The sequence below is a fragment of the Sorex araneus genome, chromosome 3, assembly GCF_027595985.1.
Source record: "Sorex araneus isolate mSorAra2 chromosome 3, mSorAra2.pri, whole genome shotgun sequence".
Lineage (NCBI taxonomy): Eukaryota > Metazoa > Chordata > Mammalia > Eulipotyphla > Soricidae > Sorex > Sorex araneus.
The window spans coordinates 11,747,189-11,764,929 of NC_073304.1; the positions used below are offsets into that span (position 1 = coordinate 11,747,189).

The 17,741-nt window shown below is 47.4% G+C and overlaps 1 protein-coding gene across 6 annotated transcripts in view; it reads left to right on the top strand.

Moving 5' to 3' along the window:
• The first annotated feature begins 5,950 nt into the window (after positions 1-5,950).
• FOXN3 (forkhead box N3) overlaps positions 5,951-17,741 on the top strand; it is a 407,334-nt gene continuing 395,543 nt past the window's right edge. For all 6 annotated transcript variants that reach the window (XM_055133774.1, XM_055133773.1, XM_055133780.1 and 3 more), the window contains exon 1: positions 5,951-6,112. The gene's annotated coding sequence lies outside the window, so the exon portion shown is untranslated. The remainder of the gene's footprint in view (positions 6,113-17,741) is intronic.

The window sequence follows — 17,741 nt, forward strand, 5'->3', positions numbered from 1 at the left end:
TGTTGATCCACTTATATGCAAATTTATGACTTCATGTTTTCTGACAGCTACATAGTATTCCATTGTGTAGATGTACCAGAGTTTCTTTAACCAGTCATCTGTTTTTGGGCACTCTGTTTTTTTCCAGATTGTGGCTATTGTAAACAGTGCTGCAATGAACATAGAAATGCAAATGTCATCTCTACTAGACCTTTTTGCCTCTCCGGGATATATTCCCAGGAGTGGTATTGCTGGGTCAAATGGAAGCTCAATTTCTAATTTTTTGAGAATCATCCATGTTGTTTTCCAGAAGGGCTGAACCAGTCGGCATTCCCACCAGCAGTGAAGGAGAGTCCCTTTCTCCCCACATCCATGCCAACACCGGTTGCTTTTGTTTTTTGAGATGTGGGACAGTCTCTGTGGTGTGAGATGATATCTCATTGTTGTTTTGATCTGCATCACAAGGGGGGGAATATTCTAACTGTGCGTAGCTCTCCATCCGGCACTCTGACCTGCCTTCCTACTCTCTCTCCACCACGCCTGACTTCATGCCCAGGCTGGGCCTGCCGCTCAACCCCCTCTTGGTTACATCTGAACCCCTTGTATCCTTGAAGACTCGGATCATGTTTATCGTTTACTAGTCAAATTTCATCACGAGAATGATTCTTGAAGCCTCTTTTGGTATCACAGAATTGGATCATGACTCTCCTTCTTCCTTTAAACATTGCAATTTTGCTCGTCTGGAAATGGGGATAAAAATGGTCTCTGCTGGGCAGGTTAAGAGATAAGAAAGCAACGTAGGTAAAAAGACTCAGTGACTTTTTGGTGCCACTTTCATTGTTGTATTTTTCCCACCAAGCCCCTTCCTCGATTCTTCCTCTTTGAGCTCACGACCAGCTCCAGCCTCCAGCCCCCACAGTCTTTTAGACTCTCGAAAGCACTTTGCAAGGCCTCCCTTCTCGGCGATGGCTTTGGACAAGGCCCCCCTCTTCCCCCGCCATCTTGGTTTCTCCCTCACAGCCATCCTTGCTCCCAGCTTCAGAGTTAAGGTTTTTCCTGACTTTTCAGAACACCTGATGCCTTGCTGGGAAGTTTCTTGGTCTCTTAACGAGTCGATGCTCTGCTCGAGCTTCCTTCGAGAACTCCCCATCTTCTGCTTGGGAAATGGGGAAGCTGGAGTAGGGAAACTGAGGCACTTCAAATGTGTAACACAACAGGAATTTTTATTTTTATTTTTTTATAAAATAGTAGTTTATTTGGATATTTTTACTGTAAAATAAATAATTTAGATGTCTGTATATTATAATTATAGGGTTTTATATTTTAAAGTTTTGCATTTAATATATGGCCTATACAACAGGAATTTTTAAAAACAAGTTATTCTCTTGCAAATGTTTACAGAAAAATTGAGATGCTACAGAGTTCCCTGTATCTGTGAGTTCTCCCATTACTAACCACTGCCCTGTTCCTGGTTGGTCCATTTGCTATAATTATGGAACCGGTATGGATACACGGTAGCTAGCTAGAGAGTCTCCATGGTTCTGATGGCCCGTTTAATCCACCAGGCCCGTGTCCTGTGCCAGGAGCCTGTTCAGCATCACACAATGCGCTAATTGTGTCTTCTCCTGAGGCTCCTCGGCAGCCAGTTTCTCAGCCTTTCCTGGGTTTTGGTGCCTTGACAGTTCTGAGGAGGCTGCCTGGGGACCCTGTAAGATGCCGGTTGGAATTTGCTGATGTGCACGGAAGGAATGGAACACAGGGGGCTGCTTCCGCAGGCGGGCCAGCTGAGATGCAAAGAGGGGAAGGCAAAGGAAGTGACCCAAGACCAGTTTCTCATCCCTAAACTGAAGCCTTAGCCCCAAGGAGCAGCGCTTCCCCCAACCCCACCACCATCCTGAGACCGGGTGAACTAGCACCTCTGCCAGAAACAATCAGCACTGACGGCGCCAGCAGAGGCAAGAGGGAGGTGTCAGCCATCAGTGACCTCTCCTTTCCCCTGAGCTTCAGTTCGGTGCCCCTCATTGGCCAGCAGTGTGGTACCAGGGATCACAATGGGGTTGACCACGTGCGAAGCAAGCACCCGACTTTCCACCCCGCTCAGTCCCCCATCAGCATTTGTGAAACTTACAGGGGGGCGTGGGTGGAGAACCCCATTCAGATGAATGGGCTCAGGCCCCTGGAAAGCACAGCTGTGCTTGCACCGGGGCCCCTCCGTGTTGGCACCTTCAGGGGCTCCAGAGAAAGATGCGCACTTGGAGCTGGAGCTATAGCCCAGAGGGAAGGGCGCTGGCCTTGCACATGGCCAACATGGGTTTGATTCAGGCCAATTTGGGTTTCACGCCCCCCGCATCCCATATGGTCCCCTGAGCATTGCCAGGAGTGACTCCTGAGTGCAGAGGCAGGAGGTGCCCTGAGCATGGCTGGGTGTGGCCCAGAAACTAAAGTGGAAGAAAAAAAAAAAAGATGAGTGCTTAGTAATCTGCATTGCAAACCATAACACCCAAAAGGAGAGAGAGAGTAAGCGGGAATGTGCCAGCCACAGTGGCAGGAGGGGCAGGAGGATGTGGTAGGGATGGCGGGAGGGATACTGGGAACACTGGTGGTAGAGAATGGGCACTGGTGAAGGGATGGGTACCTAGTCATTGTATGACTGAAAGGTAATCACGAAAGTTGGTAAGTCTGTAACTGTATCTCAGGGTGATTCATTAGAAAAAGGTGGGGGAGGGAAATCATTGGTGTTTGGGAATCCTCAGAACCTGTGAACAGCATCTTCCTCATAATTAGGTTTTCAACATGTCCACTTTATTGATTTTGATTTTGGTGCCACAGCCCGCTGTGCTCAGGGCTTACTTCTGGCTCTGTGCTCAGGCATCGGTCTTGGTGGAGTTTGGGAGACCCTGTGTAGTGGCAGGGATCACAACTGGGTTGGTCACGTGCAAGGCAAGCACCCTACTTGCTCTACTTAACTCTCCAGCCCCCCCCCTTTTTTTAATTGTTGGTTTGAACTGGAGCGATGGCACAGCAGGTAGGGCATTTGACTTTCATGTGGCCGATCTGGGTTCGATTCCTCTGTCCCTCTCGGAGAGCCCAGCAAGCTACCCAGAGTATCCCACACGCAAGGCAGAGCCTGGCAAGCTCCCCATGGCATATTCGATATGCCAAAAACAGTAATAAGTCTCACAATGGAGCCGTTACTGGTACCCGCTCGAGCAAATCGATGAACAACAGGAAGACAGTGCTACAGTGCCACACTTGTTGGTTTGGGGGCCGTGCCTGGCAGTGTTTAGCAGACCAAATGGAGGGCCAGGATTCAACTCATGCTGGCTGTGTGCAAGGCAAGCGCTTTCCTCACTGTACTATCTCTCGGCCCGCCCACTAACTTTAAAGAACTATTCCCCCGGCATTTCTTTCTCAGCTTCACGTCATCTATTAGTGCTAAGACTACTTGGAGACCAGTCCTTGCAACATCTGACGGTCACGTGGATCTGCGTGACTATAAAGTAAGTAAACCAGTTTTCAACCAAGAGATCAAATGAATCCATCAAGTGAGCTCTGCATTATCCTGCCAACTGGTTCCCCCAGAAGGTCATTTACATCTTCTGGGGAGGCAGCCTTGCACAGGAAAAAGCACAAACCTTTGTTTTTGTTTTTTAAACAACGCATTTTTTTTTCCTAGCTAAATGTCACTCACCCTTATCTGGTTGGGTTTTAGGTAGGACATATCATCAGAGAAGTTACATTTCTGTTTGTTTTTGAGCCACACCCAGTGGTGATCAGGGCTTACTCCTGGCTCTGTGCTCAACAATCACTCCTGGTGGGCTGGGGGAACCATGTGCATTATTGGGCATCGAACCCAGGTCAGTGTGAGCAAGGCAGGGGTCCTACCCACTGCACTATCTCTTTGGTCCCAGAGAAGTTATGTTTCGTCTCAGCAGAGGGAACAAGGACGTGGATGGCCGCGGACAGGACTGGGTGGTGACTTTCGCAAGCATGCAGGAAGACTGAAAGTGCCGCCCAGGTTGTCACCGAGTCTAGGAGGACGCTGGGTACCTGAAACACCTCTGGTGTCCTGGGTCTTGGAGGACACGTAAATGCCAGCACTACTTCTAGAGAACTGAGTTGCTCTGAGCTCAGGCCTCGGGGAGTAAAGCGGAGTCTGTTTCCAGACTTCAAAAAAGAGCTTCGAGCAAGGTATATAGTTGGCAGGGGCACGCTCTGCCTCAGGCTTCCACGGGCTGCCAGACGGCTGTCCCCAGACGGTCACAGGACAGAAACCTGACCCACCCACCCTCACTCGCCAACGTAGCGAGACTGAAATATCTTCAGCTGGCCTCTAATTCCCACCCTGATACCACAGCACAGGTGAGCAAAGGCTGGGGGGTGCGGGAGCGCCTTTTCCTGGGCCTGGAGCTGAGGCCGCTGGGCTGCGACCCCACAGCAGGGATGGGCTTGAAAATGCGGGAGCCGGAAGTGGGCGCACCAGTGCCTCTGCGTCCCCACGGCATGCGTGTGACCATCCGGGACACAGCGTTCTTATTTGGCAACAGGGGATTATGTCTGTTCTATCCCAGAGGTGTGGCGTAGAGATCACGAGACACGTGTAACCGCGCTTTGAAGATCGACAAGTGTTGCTCATTACAACTCCTCCTTTGCGTGGACAGGAGTCAGCAGAAAATGGTGCCTTTGATGTTTAATTAATCCTAAAAAATCTTCCATTACATTTATTTAGCTATAAGTGGGAGGCGGAGGGCAAGCATCATTTTCAAAGGGACTTTTTCTGCTCCTAAAAATAGAACTCAGAAAACACATATTTGATTATTTTTTTTTCCCTCTCTGGTGTCAAAGCACAGTGTTATTGTTCTTAGCAGTTTTGCAGAATTGTGACCTTCAAAGTTGGGGACATCAAAGGCTGGAAGAAGGCTCCCTGGCTCCGAGACTTTCAGACCCAGGCGTGGTTATTTTGTATTACGGGCTCATAGCATCGTCGTCCCAAATGAGCGCTAGCTGATGGGTCACAGTCAGTGAATGCGCCGAGAGGTTGCTGAAAGTTCTTCTGGGGACAAGGAGGGAAATCTGTTATGGAAGTCCGTGCAACACGCTTTCTGCAATTAAAAATTTACATTTTTCTTAATTGTACATAAGTGCTATCTACCCAGGATCATAATTTACTTTCCGTTTACTGAATTTGTGAATTTTTGCATTTAGTTTTCATTTGTAATTAAGTTTTCTCTATGAGGCACACCATATGCCACCATTAATTCTTTCTCGTTGAGTCTTTAGGAGATCCATGAGTGCATATTTTGATGCAATTTTTAAAGTCTTTTGAAAATCAAATGACTATGTGTTTAGCCATATGGGCCTTTGTTATTTAAAATAGCGTATGATAAAGTAAGAGAGGAAAAAAAAAAAAAGCAAAATGCAAGAGGACCTGGTAAGGAAAGTGCTTAAAACATTTGTTTTTGAACACAATTTCCACCTCCCCCTCCACACACACACACTTTTATTTTTCTTTTGCATTGCAATCTTGGAATCTCTCTTTAAGCTTCGCGCAGCACCTCTTCCAGGCGGCGAGTGGACACTCGCGCAAGGGCACCGGGCTCAAGCCCGCGGAGCGCGGCCACTGCCCACTGGCGGGGCGCGCGGGGGGCTGCCTCTCCCGGAGCAGTTCAGCGGCAGACGCCGGGTATTTTTTTTTCTTTTCTTTTTTTTTTTTTTTCTTGAACATCTGATGCCAGCATTTGACATTCCGCTCCAGTTTATCCGCACAGACGGCGTCGGGCTCTGAAAGGAGCCGCCGCCGACGGTTGTGTCTTTTTTTTTTTTTTTTTTTTTTTTTCGGTTTTCCGGGGGAGCCACGGAGCCCGCCAGCTGCCTGCCGTACGTGCGGGCTGCGGCCCCGGGCGCGGGCGGGCGCGCGGCGCGCACTAGGACCCAGCAGGGCTCCGGGCCCGGGTGGGAGCCGCGCCGCCGACCCCGGGCGGGCGCCGGGGCTGGAGCCGGGGTTCCGGCCGCGATCGGCTGCAGCTCGGCCGGGAGACGGCGCGACCCGGCGGCGGGGCCAGCCGCGAGTCCAGCGCCGCCGCAGCCCCCCAATGCAGCCGCGGGAAGCAGCAGGGGGGGCAGGCGATCGAAGGTAACGAAAACGGGGCTCATTTCCTGCCTCCTGATCTTCTGCTCTGGTTCAGCATTGTCACGAGAGAGACAGCCCGCACGGTTTCGGCGGTTGCATTGGGGGGAGCCCTTGGAATTTTTAAAAAATTTTTAATTTTTTTAATTTTTTGTTTTTTTTAAGATCTCCTTCCTTCCCTCCCACCCCCGCCCCCTCCCTCTACATTTCCAGTTGGGTTTCCGATGGATTGATAGTATGCAGCCCAGCTGGGAAAAGATCCAGGGATGGCAACTTGCATATTTTCCTTAGTTTTGTCTCAAAAGTAAGTTCATTTAAAAAGAAAGAGAAAAAAAAGTTTTCTCAGGAATTTGTGGCTCGTCCATTGAGAAAGAAGCCTAAAAATAGTGGCCAAGTGGATGATTTTTTTTTTTTTTTTTAAAAAAGAGGAGCAGATAATGGATGTAATCCTGCTAATTACTTCTTAGGGCTGTCCGGGCGTTACTTTTTATTTTCAAGGAGCTAAGGAGTTAAATGTGGAGTTTGGCTCGGGAGAGTTTACAGCATTGCTGTCTGTCGCAACTGTTTTGCTATCAATTATAAACAGTGTCAAATCTGTGGGCAGTTTAAACCTCTTTCCAGATACTGTAACTGGTTATCCTGATAGGACATAAACACATGAGAGTTTCCTTGGAGGGCAGTGAGAATAATTCGCTTTTTTGGGGGGGAAACATTGTTTTCAGACGAAAGCCACGGTGACTGGCTGGAAAAGCTGGAAGAGACAATTTTTCATGCTTTGTTACACTCCCCGATGACATTTGGGGAAGGGGAAAAAAGCAGTCTCTCTCTCTCGGTAGCTTTTTAATTGTGGGCTTATGAATTTATTTTATTTATTAGTGGCAATTGGTTGGGCTCGGGAGCCCTCTGTCACAGGATGTGCTTGAGGTGACACATTTGCTAACAGTTGGGACACATGATTGCAAATGTGAAATGTGGCTTCCCAGAAAGGGCCGGTCTGGAAGCTGCCGTTGGCAGGTCGGCGGGCTCATTGAGGAAAAAGGGAGTCGTTTTCCCCAGCTAAGCAAGACATCCTGTTCTCTTCCTTTTGTTCCCTGTTTCTCATTGATCCGCCAGCTCTGCCCGAGATGGGGGGGAACGCAGCTCTCAGAGCTTGGAAGACTGTGACCGGAACCCACTTTAACTCTCAGCCTGATTGGTCAGTGGGGTGGAGACTCTGAAAACAGTGGCCCGCACCTCCTCTTAAAAGCATGCTCCCAGTTCAGTTTTGCTTTCTCATGCACAGATCACGGCAAGATTGAGTTTCAGTTCCGGTCCGGATGGCTTCGAAACACCTTTCTGTTTAATTTTGTTGTTGTTTCTGCCCTGATAAGTAGGCCATGTTGGTGACATGTGCCTTCGCAGGTCTGAGCCACTAGCTTAGGTGTGTAGACCGTATCACTTTGCAATACGGTCTTGAGGATTTCTCCTAGTAGAATGCAAAGTTGTTCAACTTGGGTGGGTGGGGGGGGAGGGAGAATTTCCCCTCCCTAGCCATTTTTGAATCTAAATATTTCAATGGCATCATCAGCAAATGGTGATCTGTACTTTGATCATTTAAGCGGCTGGTCCATTAGCATGTAGATCAGGCACTAAATTTAAGTCAGCCACAGTAAAAGAGAAAGACAGCGTCAAGCAAACAATCAAAATCAGCTTGCACACTGTTGTAAGAAATTGTAGCATCTGGTTGGAGAAGGCTTGTCTCCCATCCAGGAAAAAGGGCATGCTTCACCTTAGAATAAGAGGCGTTAGTAAATATTGTGGAATGTTTTCTCTCTAACAAGGCCTATGGACAATCTTCATTTGAGCCTTAAAGTACCTCAATTAAAGAAACACGGTCCCAGAAGTTGTTAAGCATATAAACACTTTTCTGATTGGCTTAGAAATTTAGACACAGGAAGTGGATGGTATCTAATAACCCTTGAGTGGAGACATGGTTGTCATGGAAACGGAGAAGAGTTACCCCCCCAACACACACATACCACACATACACTACCATAACCACAAAGAAAGAAAAAGAAAGGAAGGAAGAGAGAGAGAGGAGAGAGAGAGAGAGAAGAGAGGGGAAGAAAGAAAAGAGAGAGGAAGAGGAGAGAGAGCGAGCTGGAGAGAGCAAGCAAGGCTGGCTGTCAGCGCAGATGCAGGGAGAACATGTTGGCTTCTGTAAGCCTTGCCCACAGCATCTGTTGAAACCCGAGACCCTGCCTGTCAAATCAAGGTCATTTTACAACAACAACCAAAATTGCAGTCTCCTGGATTTCGTAACTGTATTTTTGATTGAAAATATGGGAGGAACAAACGTGAAGGCAAGGAGGAACATGTAGCCTGCCTCGCAGTTAGCTACCTGTGAGTTGGGCAAGAAATGGGAAGAAGGTTTTTTGAGCTGTTAATTGTGGAAGCCGACTGATGTGTCTGTCTCCTGCTAGAACCCAACTCTCAGAGAGCCTGTAAAGTCTGGAATGTTCCCTATACATGAAGGGTCACTGGGGGACTGTCTAGTGAAGCGTCCCTGTTTGCGAGAGGGTTCAAAGTTGAACTGTAGGATCGAAGGCAGAGAACCGTGGCATTTTAGAAACCCGCTCAAAGGACAGGAAGAAATGAAGAAATGAAGACTGGCGGGGGAGAGGGTATCCTTAGTAGGCGAGCAGGGAAGGGAAGAACGCAACAGAAATGTGTTTGAAAACTGCAATGTATTATTTTATTATTATTTAGTTTACTTTGGTTCTATTTTTGGATAGAGAAGAATGCATTAGATTTTGAGGATCATTAAGAGGTTCCCCAAATCAGGGCTGCGAGTATTTTCCAATACTTACCTAAAGTTTGGAGATCTGACTGGCATTTTGCTTTGCAAGTGCAAAGTAACCTAGGAGGGGATCTAATTTTGATTTTGGGGATCAGCATTGAAGTTAATCACTCTCACACTAGTACAATTCTTCAGTTTTTCCTCATCTTGTCAATAGCGGCCTTTAATTTTAACTTCTTGGTTTCATTTAGAAATATCTTCCTTCCAATCATGATGATTTATTGCATAGATTTGCTCTACCCTAATTGAAAATGGTCAGTTTTAACTCCTGTTTAATTAACACTTTGATCTTTTTCTTTAAAAGCAGCAGATTTCCCTTGTTTTCATCAGTTAATTGCTGGGGGGGAGCAGAAGAGGTGGGAAGAATTCAAATTGTATTTGAGTGTTTACGTACCATCCTGCATCTGTGCAGTCGAGGAGGAGATGTGACTAGTGATGAAACGTCAGTGTGTGTGTTTGAGAGAGAGAGAGAAGATGGGAGGGAGGGAAGGAAGGAAGGAAGGAGAGAGAGAGAGAAAGAGAGAGAGATTTGGTTTGTATTTCTTGATCCCAGGTTGTCAGCTATTTAACAGATTGGAATTTGGTGAAAAAGGTTCATTTTAATGGCACAACTGTTCTCTTTTAGCAAAGGATTTCCTGTAGGGAGCTTTCTTATCTACAAGTATGTTCATTGGCAGGAAACATGTCAGTTGCTTGTTTTTACAAAGTGAAGGAAATGAATGGGATTTGTTGGTTTCTAGACTCTGCCTTCATTTTCCTTTGTCAGAGAGTTGCTCAGAACACTTCGTGTCTAAAGGCACTTTTTGAGGAGTACAATTAGATGGCTTCAAAGCTTGGTACTTCTGTTTATTTATTTTTGACTTTGGGAATAGAAAAAAAAATTGATCATTCTACTACTGTGTACAACTTATTTTACCAATACAAATGAGCAAGATGTTCAATCAAGTTCCAGTTCATTTTCAGTTGTCAGCTCCATACTCACCGAAGCTGGCATTTCTGGGTGACGGTGCCAAATTTCTAATAATTAGTTCAGAATGCCAACCACATGCCAGTCTTGATTTTGAATGTTCATGGAGAGGAAAAGGGGAGAATCAGCTTCATTCTTCTTTTTGTTTATAAGGGAAAAAGCCCTTCAAAATGATAGGCAATCACCCCCTTTGCCAGTGGCAATATTGGGGTGAGAAAGCAGTTGAAAATTGAAGGGGGGGAGGGAACATAAAAGGGGGGACTGTTTGGAGGGGTAGGTCAGATTAAAGTCCGTGTGAAAAAAAAAACAGAGCTTAATCTTAAGATTTATTGTTTAAACCTTTGGATTATTTTTTGAATTCTGAAAATAAATATACTTGATTGTTTCAAATCTGTTTCAAATCCTGGAAGAGGGAAGGGGGGGGGAAAAAAGGTGGAGCTTCTTCAAAGGAAAATCGATATATAACCCTCCTTGGAAGGAAGCCGCCTGAGGAGGGAGGGGAAGAGAGCCTGAGGGGGAGAGAATCATTTGTTGCCGTGTTTTTGCACATTTTGGAAGACATCATTTTTGTTTTATATTTAGCACCAAATGGAATCTTATGCAAGACCTTAATATCTGAGTAGAATAAAAAAGACTAGCTCAGAGCCTTCTCCCCCCCTGGGCTGTGCCTGGGGCACACCCCAGAACCCGACTCCCCCCGGTGAATGCAGTTTGAAAACCGCTGCTTTTAAAGTGCCCAAAATATTCTCCAAGGAAGGCCCGAGGGAATGGCTTGCAGAGTCTTGGCACCCGGAGCTGGAGAGTGAACTTTTGTGGTGACAGTTTCAGAGAGCTTGTTAGGCCGAGCATTGTCCCCCAGCCGAGAGAGATTCCGGCTGCGAGTACAGAGAGGACCCTGGGGGGGGTCTGTGAGGAGGGAGGGGAGCCGCAAAGTGTGTTCCCAGGGGGTTACTCCCGACCCAGGGCGCCCTGGCGTGGGGAGTCGCGGGGACCTAGCAGGTGTCTGAGATTAGTTAGTTGTCATGTGCCGGAACGCTCGGATCTCTCCAATTACCACCTCGGGATGGGATCTCTCACCATTCCTCTATTTGTCAGTGAAAATTATTTCCTATTAAGTGTCATTCATGCAATGAAAGTTTGCCAAGCTATATAATCTACTTGGCAGACTCCGTCATGTTTTGAGTGTTGAGTAAAATGATAACACAGATGATCGTTGAATGTCATCAAAGATACTCGGGCGTTTATCCGCTCCAGTGTGAGGGTGACCCAGATGGCAGTTTGGGCTCTGGGCTGGGGCCTCTCCTTTCTCCTTCCGGATGAAACAAATGTTTTTATTTCTCGTGCTTGCTGACTGTGAACTCTCTTTCAGCCCCACTCCTGTCCCTGTCCCTTGATTCAGACATGCACCATTTTTTTTTGGGGGGGGGGGCAGGGAGGAGACTCCACAGGGACTCTGGGCCATCTGCTGGCGGTTTTCTTCTCTGGCCACTGCTGGCCTCTCCGTTGTCTCTGGGAGAGTCTGCCAGGGGGGTGGTGATGGGAGTCGGAAGGGCAGATCCCTTTCTCTCTGTCCTTTCCCCTCTGTGCTGGTCCCGAGTGGGTTTCCTGTGTGGGGTGAAAGGGGATGATGAGACTAAAATCAGTGTTTGGAAGCCGCTGGTCGTTCAGAAATCGGTGCTGGAATCTTTGTTTGTTTGGGTTTGGGGAGGAGGTGTGGGGGTGGGGTGGGAGGGGGGTCAGGGGAGTGTCATACTTGGCAGTGCTCAGGGGCTGTTCTTGGCTCTGTGCTCAAAAGTGACCTCTGGAGGTGCTCGAGGGACCATATGGGATGCCAGGATTTCAGCCAGGATCAGAGCAGGGGAAGCTGCGTGCAAAGCAAATGCTTTTTACCTCCTGCACTATTTCTCTGACCCACTTTTTTTTTTTCCCCAAAGAAAATATTTCCTCTATGAAGCTGAAATGAGTAAATGCATGAAATAGTTGCCTGTGGTAGTGGATTAAAATGATTATGGTTAACTTCTTGAATTGTGTTGAATAAAGCTTTTTTTTTTTCATATTTAGGCTGTTTAAGACTATCTCCTTCCTGGCTTGCAGAGATAATTCAGAGTTGCACTCAGAATTTGCACGAGGGAGGCTCGGGTTTGACCTGGCACACCGCCTGATTCCCTGACCACTGGCAGGAGGAACTGACCCCTGAACTCAGAGCCAGGAGTTTATTTGCCCCCCCTCCCCGCCCCAAATAAAGACAATGTCATTCTTGTCACCTGGTATTTCACAGACGCGTGAGTGTATAAAACCGTAGGAAATCCACAGAACTGTCCTACGGTGATGTCATGATAAGAAGCGGGCAGTTCTTCTGAATGACCTTGGAAACTCCCATTGGGTCCATAGACATTGGACCAGCACTCAGGGATGTACTGGCATGACATCACCCAAGTTGCGGAAGTCCAAGTGGAGTGTGGAGTGTGTGACACCTTTGCAATGGTCATTTTCTTAGGATCCAGAGAGTAGCAAGTTGATTGGTGGAGGGAGAAGGGATTTATTTTAAATTTGGGGTAGCCTCCGTAATCCTCCTTCCTCTGAAATGTTCTGATTGAGGCCAGCTTCCCGTTGTTGCAGCCTTCTGAGGAAAGCCATAGCTTCCCGTTATGAGTAAATCTCTCTTAAGTGAAGCCCTTTGGCTGCTGAGATGGCACGGGGGTTAACGCACCTGCCTTGTATGCAGCTGACCCCTGTTGGCACCCAAGGCAACTCATGACACCTCAGCACTGCCGGAAGTGCCCCCACATAGTACAGAACTGTGAGAAGCCCCAAACACTGTCAGATGCCCCCTCCCCGTGCTCCCCTGATGCCCCTCCCCCCAAAAGAGCTGTTAAGATTATTTCCATGGAGCAATATTTAGCATTTAAAATAGTTTCTTGGAAAATAAAATGTTCTGGGTGTGGCAGTTTTGGGTAAAATAGAGCATACATACTGGTCTTTCATGAATAAGTTGCTGACCCTCCATTGTTTTAGAAGTTCCTGGTTTTTGTTTGTTTGTTTGTTTGTTTCACTTTTGGCTTCTGGGCCACACTTGGTGCTCAGGGACTACTCACTGGTGAGATGCTCAGGGGGTCACTCCTGGTGGTGTTTGGGGTAACCAGAGCCTCCACTGTGCAAAGCATGTGCTTCAGCACACTGAGCTGTCTCTCTGGTCCTATTTTTAGTTATTCTGACAGTAGCCTAGTATTCATACACTACTAATAATATTGGCCCTCTAGCCGTGTCTTGATCCTTGAAGACTTCAGTTGAGGGATCAGAACTTGAAGGGTTGATAATAATATGTAATGATGATATACATCAAAGCCCCATTTTACAGGTTAGGAAACTGAGGTCCTTGTATTCCCAGGCCTATATACTCTTTGGTAGCCAGTTTGTCTCAGTCTCCTGTCCCTGACTCAAGATTCCAGGGATTTCCCCCCCGCACCCCCAAGTCCAGCTCCCCTCACTCCGGTTCCTCTGTTACTTCCAGGGTTGCTGACACCCGCTTCCATGCTTACAATGGCTTTTTCTCCTGGGAAAAATTGCAAGGAGGGGTGGGGAATATTTGTGGAGATTCTGGCATGAAATAAAAATTTTGCCTCTCAAAATCTGAACGCTTGTGCTGGGAGAAACTTTCCAGACTCCTTGTCCATGACCGCCTTTCCTGATTTCATCTTTAGTTCTTGAATTTCCCTACGTCCCCGAGTGCCTTCACCTGGAAAGGGAAAGCTCCTTCCTAACTGCATCTGTGTGATACCCTTGAATCCTTAGTCACTCCACTGCTGGAATTCACTAATAGCAGACAGTCTAGCCAGCATCCTCTTGGGTCACGTGTATGAATTGCCTGACCAGCTCAGGTGCAAATAGAATGGCATCCCCTTTATTTCTTCTTGAGTGAAACTAGCAGGCAGCCCGGCAGTGCCCGGGGCTCCCCTGGCCCTGTGGCGTACAGACCCTTATGGGATTGTCACAGACCTGGTGGCGTGGGCCCCGGTAGACTTCCTCATCTGAGCCACAAGGTCTGTGCCTGTGTGTGAGAGGAGGGGGTCCCAGGGGGACAGTTCCTCTGTGCCTCCCATCCTGCCCGTAGCCATGAGCAGGGGAACCACTCTTTTTTTTTTTTTTTTTTTTGCTTTTTGGGTCACACCTGGCAATGCACAGGGGTCATTCCTGGCTCATGCACTCAGGAATTACCCCTGGCGGTGCTCAGGGGACCATATGGGATGCTGGGATTCGAACCCGGGTCGGCCGCGTGCAAGGCAAACGCCCTACCTGCTGTGCTATCACTCCAGCCCCAGGGGGAACCACTCATGACAGTTTCAGAGAAATGGCCCTCTAGCCGTGTCTTGATCCTTGAAGACTTCAGTTGAGGGATCAGAACTTGAAGGGTTGATTCCCGTTTCACAGGCATGCTTCCAGAGAGTTGCAGGCGGAAACCCTTTTGAGGGTTTGTCCTAGGGTTTGTTCTAGGTCAAGATGCAGAAGCACAGTTTAAGGAGAGAAAGTGTCCATTCTTTCCATGAGTGGTTATAGAGCACCTACTGTATGCCTGTGACCAGGACCTCAGTGGTGAAGGAATCACTCCTGGTGGACCTTCTGTTTTGTGACTGAGAAAAAGCCAGTAACATGGAATACAACCAATGTGGCCCTTGGGAAGGAACATCAGACTTTTCACAGCCACTTCTGCCTCCTCAGCTCTTTCAACAAACTTGGGGTGTTGGGGGCTACTCATCACCCACAGTCAGCTCGATTTCCAACTGAGCGACAGTCCAGGCACTCAGGTCGTTCACAACAATGGCATGGCTGAAGTACCTGAGAGTTCCGGCTGCCATCTGCCACAGGCAACTTAATTTGGTGTTTTTTCTGTCCCTACCATCATCCTTCTCTCTCCTTCAGTTGAACTGAAGACTCTCCCTATTTGGAAACCCTCCCGTCTCGTTCATCCCTGGGGCCCCTTGCTGCTTCCTTGGAAATTGGCCTGAGTCTCATCTCCTCCTCTCTGATTTGTGGGGGCCAGCTGTCCAATCGAAGGCTCTGTCCTTCCTGGCTCCTTTCCCTCCATACTTTTGCCCTTCAAATTAGTCTTGAAGGGGCTTTGGAGTTTCCTGCTTTCAGACCTTGCCCCCTGCCTCAGGGTGGTGTGACCTTGACCCAGCACTTCGTATGGAAACGAGACATGATGCGGAGGCCCAAGAGCCTGACAGGGGGCCTCTGGGAAGCCCAGGGTACCAACCAGGCAGGTAGTTCCACAGAGGTGATTGCAGCTTTTGCTCGCAGTTGTGTCGGTATCTTGGTTTCTCATTAGATGATTGTCCTTAGATCCTTCATCTCTTAGAAGCTTTGGGGATCCCTGTTGCTTTCCTTTCCAAGGCGGCCCTCCTCTGCGTACACTTACGTTTCTCCTATAATCTGGCCCTGCCCTCGACTGGGGTGTGCCCCTGGGTCTTGCCAGGGTTTATCATCCTGCCTGGACCCTGCTCCTTCCAGCACCCTAGCCAGATCCTACTGCCCCACACCTACCTCTGTTGGCCTCCAGGCATTCTAGATACACCATGCCCACTTCCTTCACTTCTCCCATGTGCTTTTTGCCTTATGGTAACAGAGCATAGGTGAATCTATTGTACATCTGTAAATGCATAATATATGCATGTTCCCATCAACAGGGCGCTGGAGCGATAGCACAGCAGTAAGGCATTCGCCTTTCACACGGCCGACCAAAGTTCGATTCCTCCGCCCCTCTCGGAGAGCCGGCAAGCTACCGAGAGTATCCCGCCCACACGGCAGAGCCTGGCAAGCTACCCGTGGCGTATTGGATGTGCCAAAAACAGTAACAATAAGTCTCACAATGAGAGACGTTACGGGTGACCCATCAACAGCTGTCACTTTATTGATGGTTACATACTTACTTTTGGGGTTAAGTATACTTTTTATTGAATTACAAATAAAAAAGGAGAACAGACTTAAAGTTTGATGTATTTTGGGGGTGTCAGGGGTGGGAGGTGCAGAAGAGGGGGTTTGAGTCACACCTACCTATGATGTGGGTTTACTTCCGGCTCTTGCTCAGGCGTCACTCCTAGGGATGCTGGAGGAACAAATGTGGTGCTGAGGATTTAACCGGGGTTGGCGGTATGCGACACAAGCACCTTAACTCTGTACTGCCTCTCTGGCCAATGTAAGGTGTCGTACAGTGCACACACCTATGGAACCAGCACGGAGATCAGTAAGTAGAGCATTCCCCCCGCTCCCCCCGCCCCCAACGCACACACTGGGTCCTCAGCCTCTCCCAACTTTATTGGCTGTAATCTCATTTTGTCCGTGTGTCAGCTTCGTAGAAAAGTAACCCCAGAGTTCATTATTGCCCGTGCCTGCTGTGTTTTGCTCAGCATTCTGCTTCTGAGTACTCAGGATCCGTGGTTACATGTCGGAATCATTGGTTCATTTTGGTTGTCAAACAGCATTGTTTGCGCATGCCTACTTTTTGCTATTAGAAATAGTGGCAGAACAAGCACTGAGATACATGGACTGTTGTGATTATTGTTGTTGTTGGTTGTGTATGTGTGTGTGTGTGTGTTTACACATAAGCTGAGTTTATCCGAGTAATTATTGAGTCAAAGTTATCCATAAGTGCAAGATTGATGATGATTTTGCATATTGATCTTGTGTTCAGGGTCTAAAAGTTTTATATTCTCTTATGTTATTGTAGATTTTTTTTTTTTAGGTTTTTCCTTTCCTTTTATACCAAAAATCAATGACAGTCTCGCTTTTTTCTGATTTGATTTGGTTGTTTTTTCTTTGACTTTTGGACCACCCTCCGCTATACCCAGGACTTACTTTTGGCTCTGTGCTAGGGATCACTCCTGGTGGTGCCGGGGGACCGTAGGAGATGCCGGGGATCAAATCTGGGTCAGCTGCTTGCAAAACAGGTGCCCTACCTACCCACTGTACTATTGCTCTGCCCCTTTTTTTCTGGTTCTTAGGTCAATTTCTGCTTTCATTTTTCTTCCAACACTACATAGAGAAACAGTGATGTCAGGGTCTGCGTTTAGTTCACGATTTTATAAGCAGGGTCCTTGTGGTCAAACCTCATGTGCAATGTCATCAAGGGTGTTTTTAGAAACCCTTGATCAAGTCCAGAAGTTGATCAACCAAATCAACTTCCAGTTCCTAGTTTTTTAACAAGTTATTTTAAAAACCATAAGAGGTTGTCAAATTGTATACAATTTTTTTTTGCTTTTATTGATCTTTTCAGATCATTTTCTCCTTTCGTGTGGTAGATTCTGTTGATTGATTTTTATATTAACCATATATTTGCAGTAACTCAACTTAATGTGTTAACATTTTTTTTAACATATGACTAAACTTGCCTTGACAATCATTCTCAGGATTTTCACATCTATGTTTGTGACTCGAAAGTCAACAAATTTCTAAAATAAGGCCTTACTTTTTTTTTGGAGGGGGGGCATTTTTTGAACCATACTACGTAATATTCAGGACTTGCTCTAACTCTGCCCTCAGAAATCACCCCTGTGGTGTTCAGGGGATCCTATGGGGTGTCAGAAATTAAACCCAGGTTAGCCATATGCAAGGCAAGAACCTTACCTGCTGTACTACTTCTCCGACCCCCAAGTTAGGGTGTGTGTGTGTGTGTGTGTGTGTGTGTGTGTTGGGGATTGAACCCCAGAATCTTTGACATGCAAGTCTGGTGCTCTATAATGAGGTCTCTGTGTGTGTGTGTGTGTGTGTGTGTGTGTGTGTGTGTGTGTGTGCACATGGTGGGGATTGAACCCCAGAATCTTTGACATGCAAGT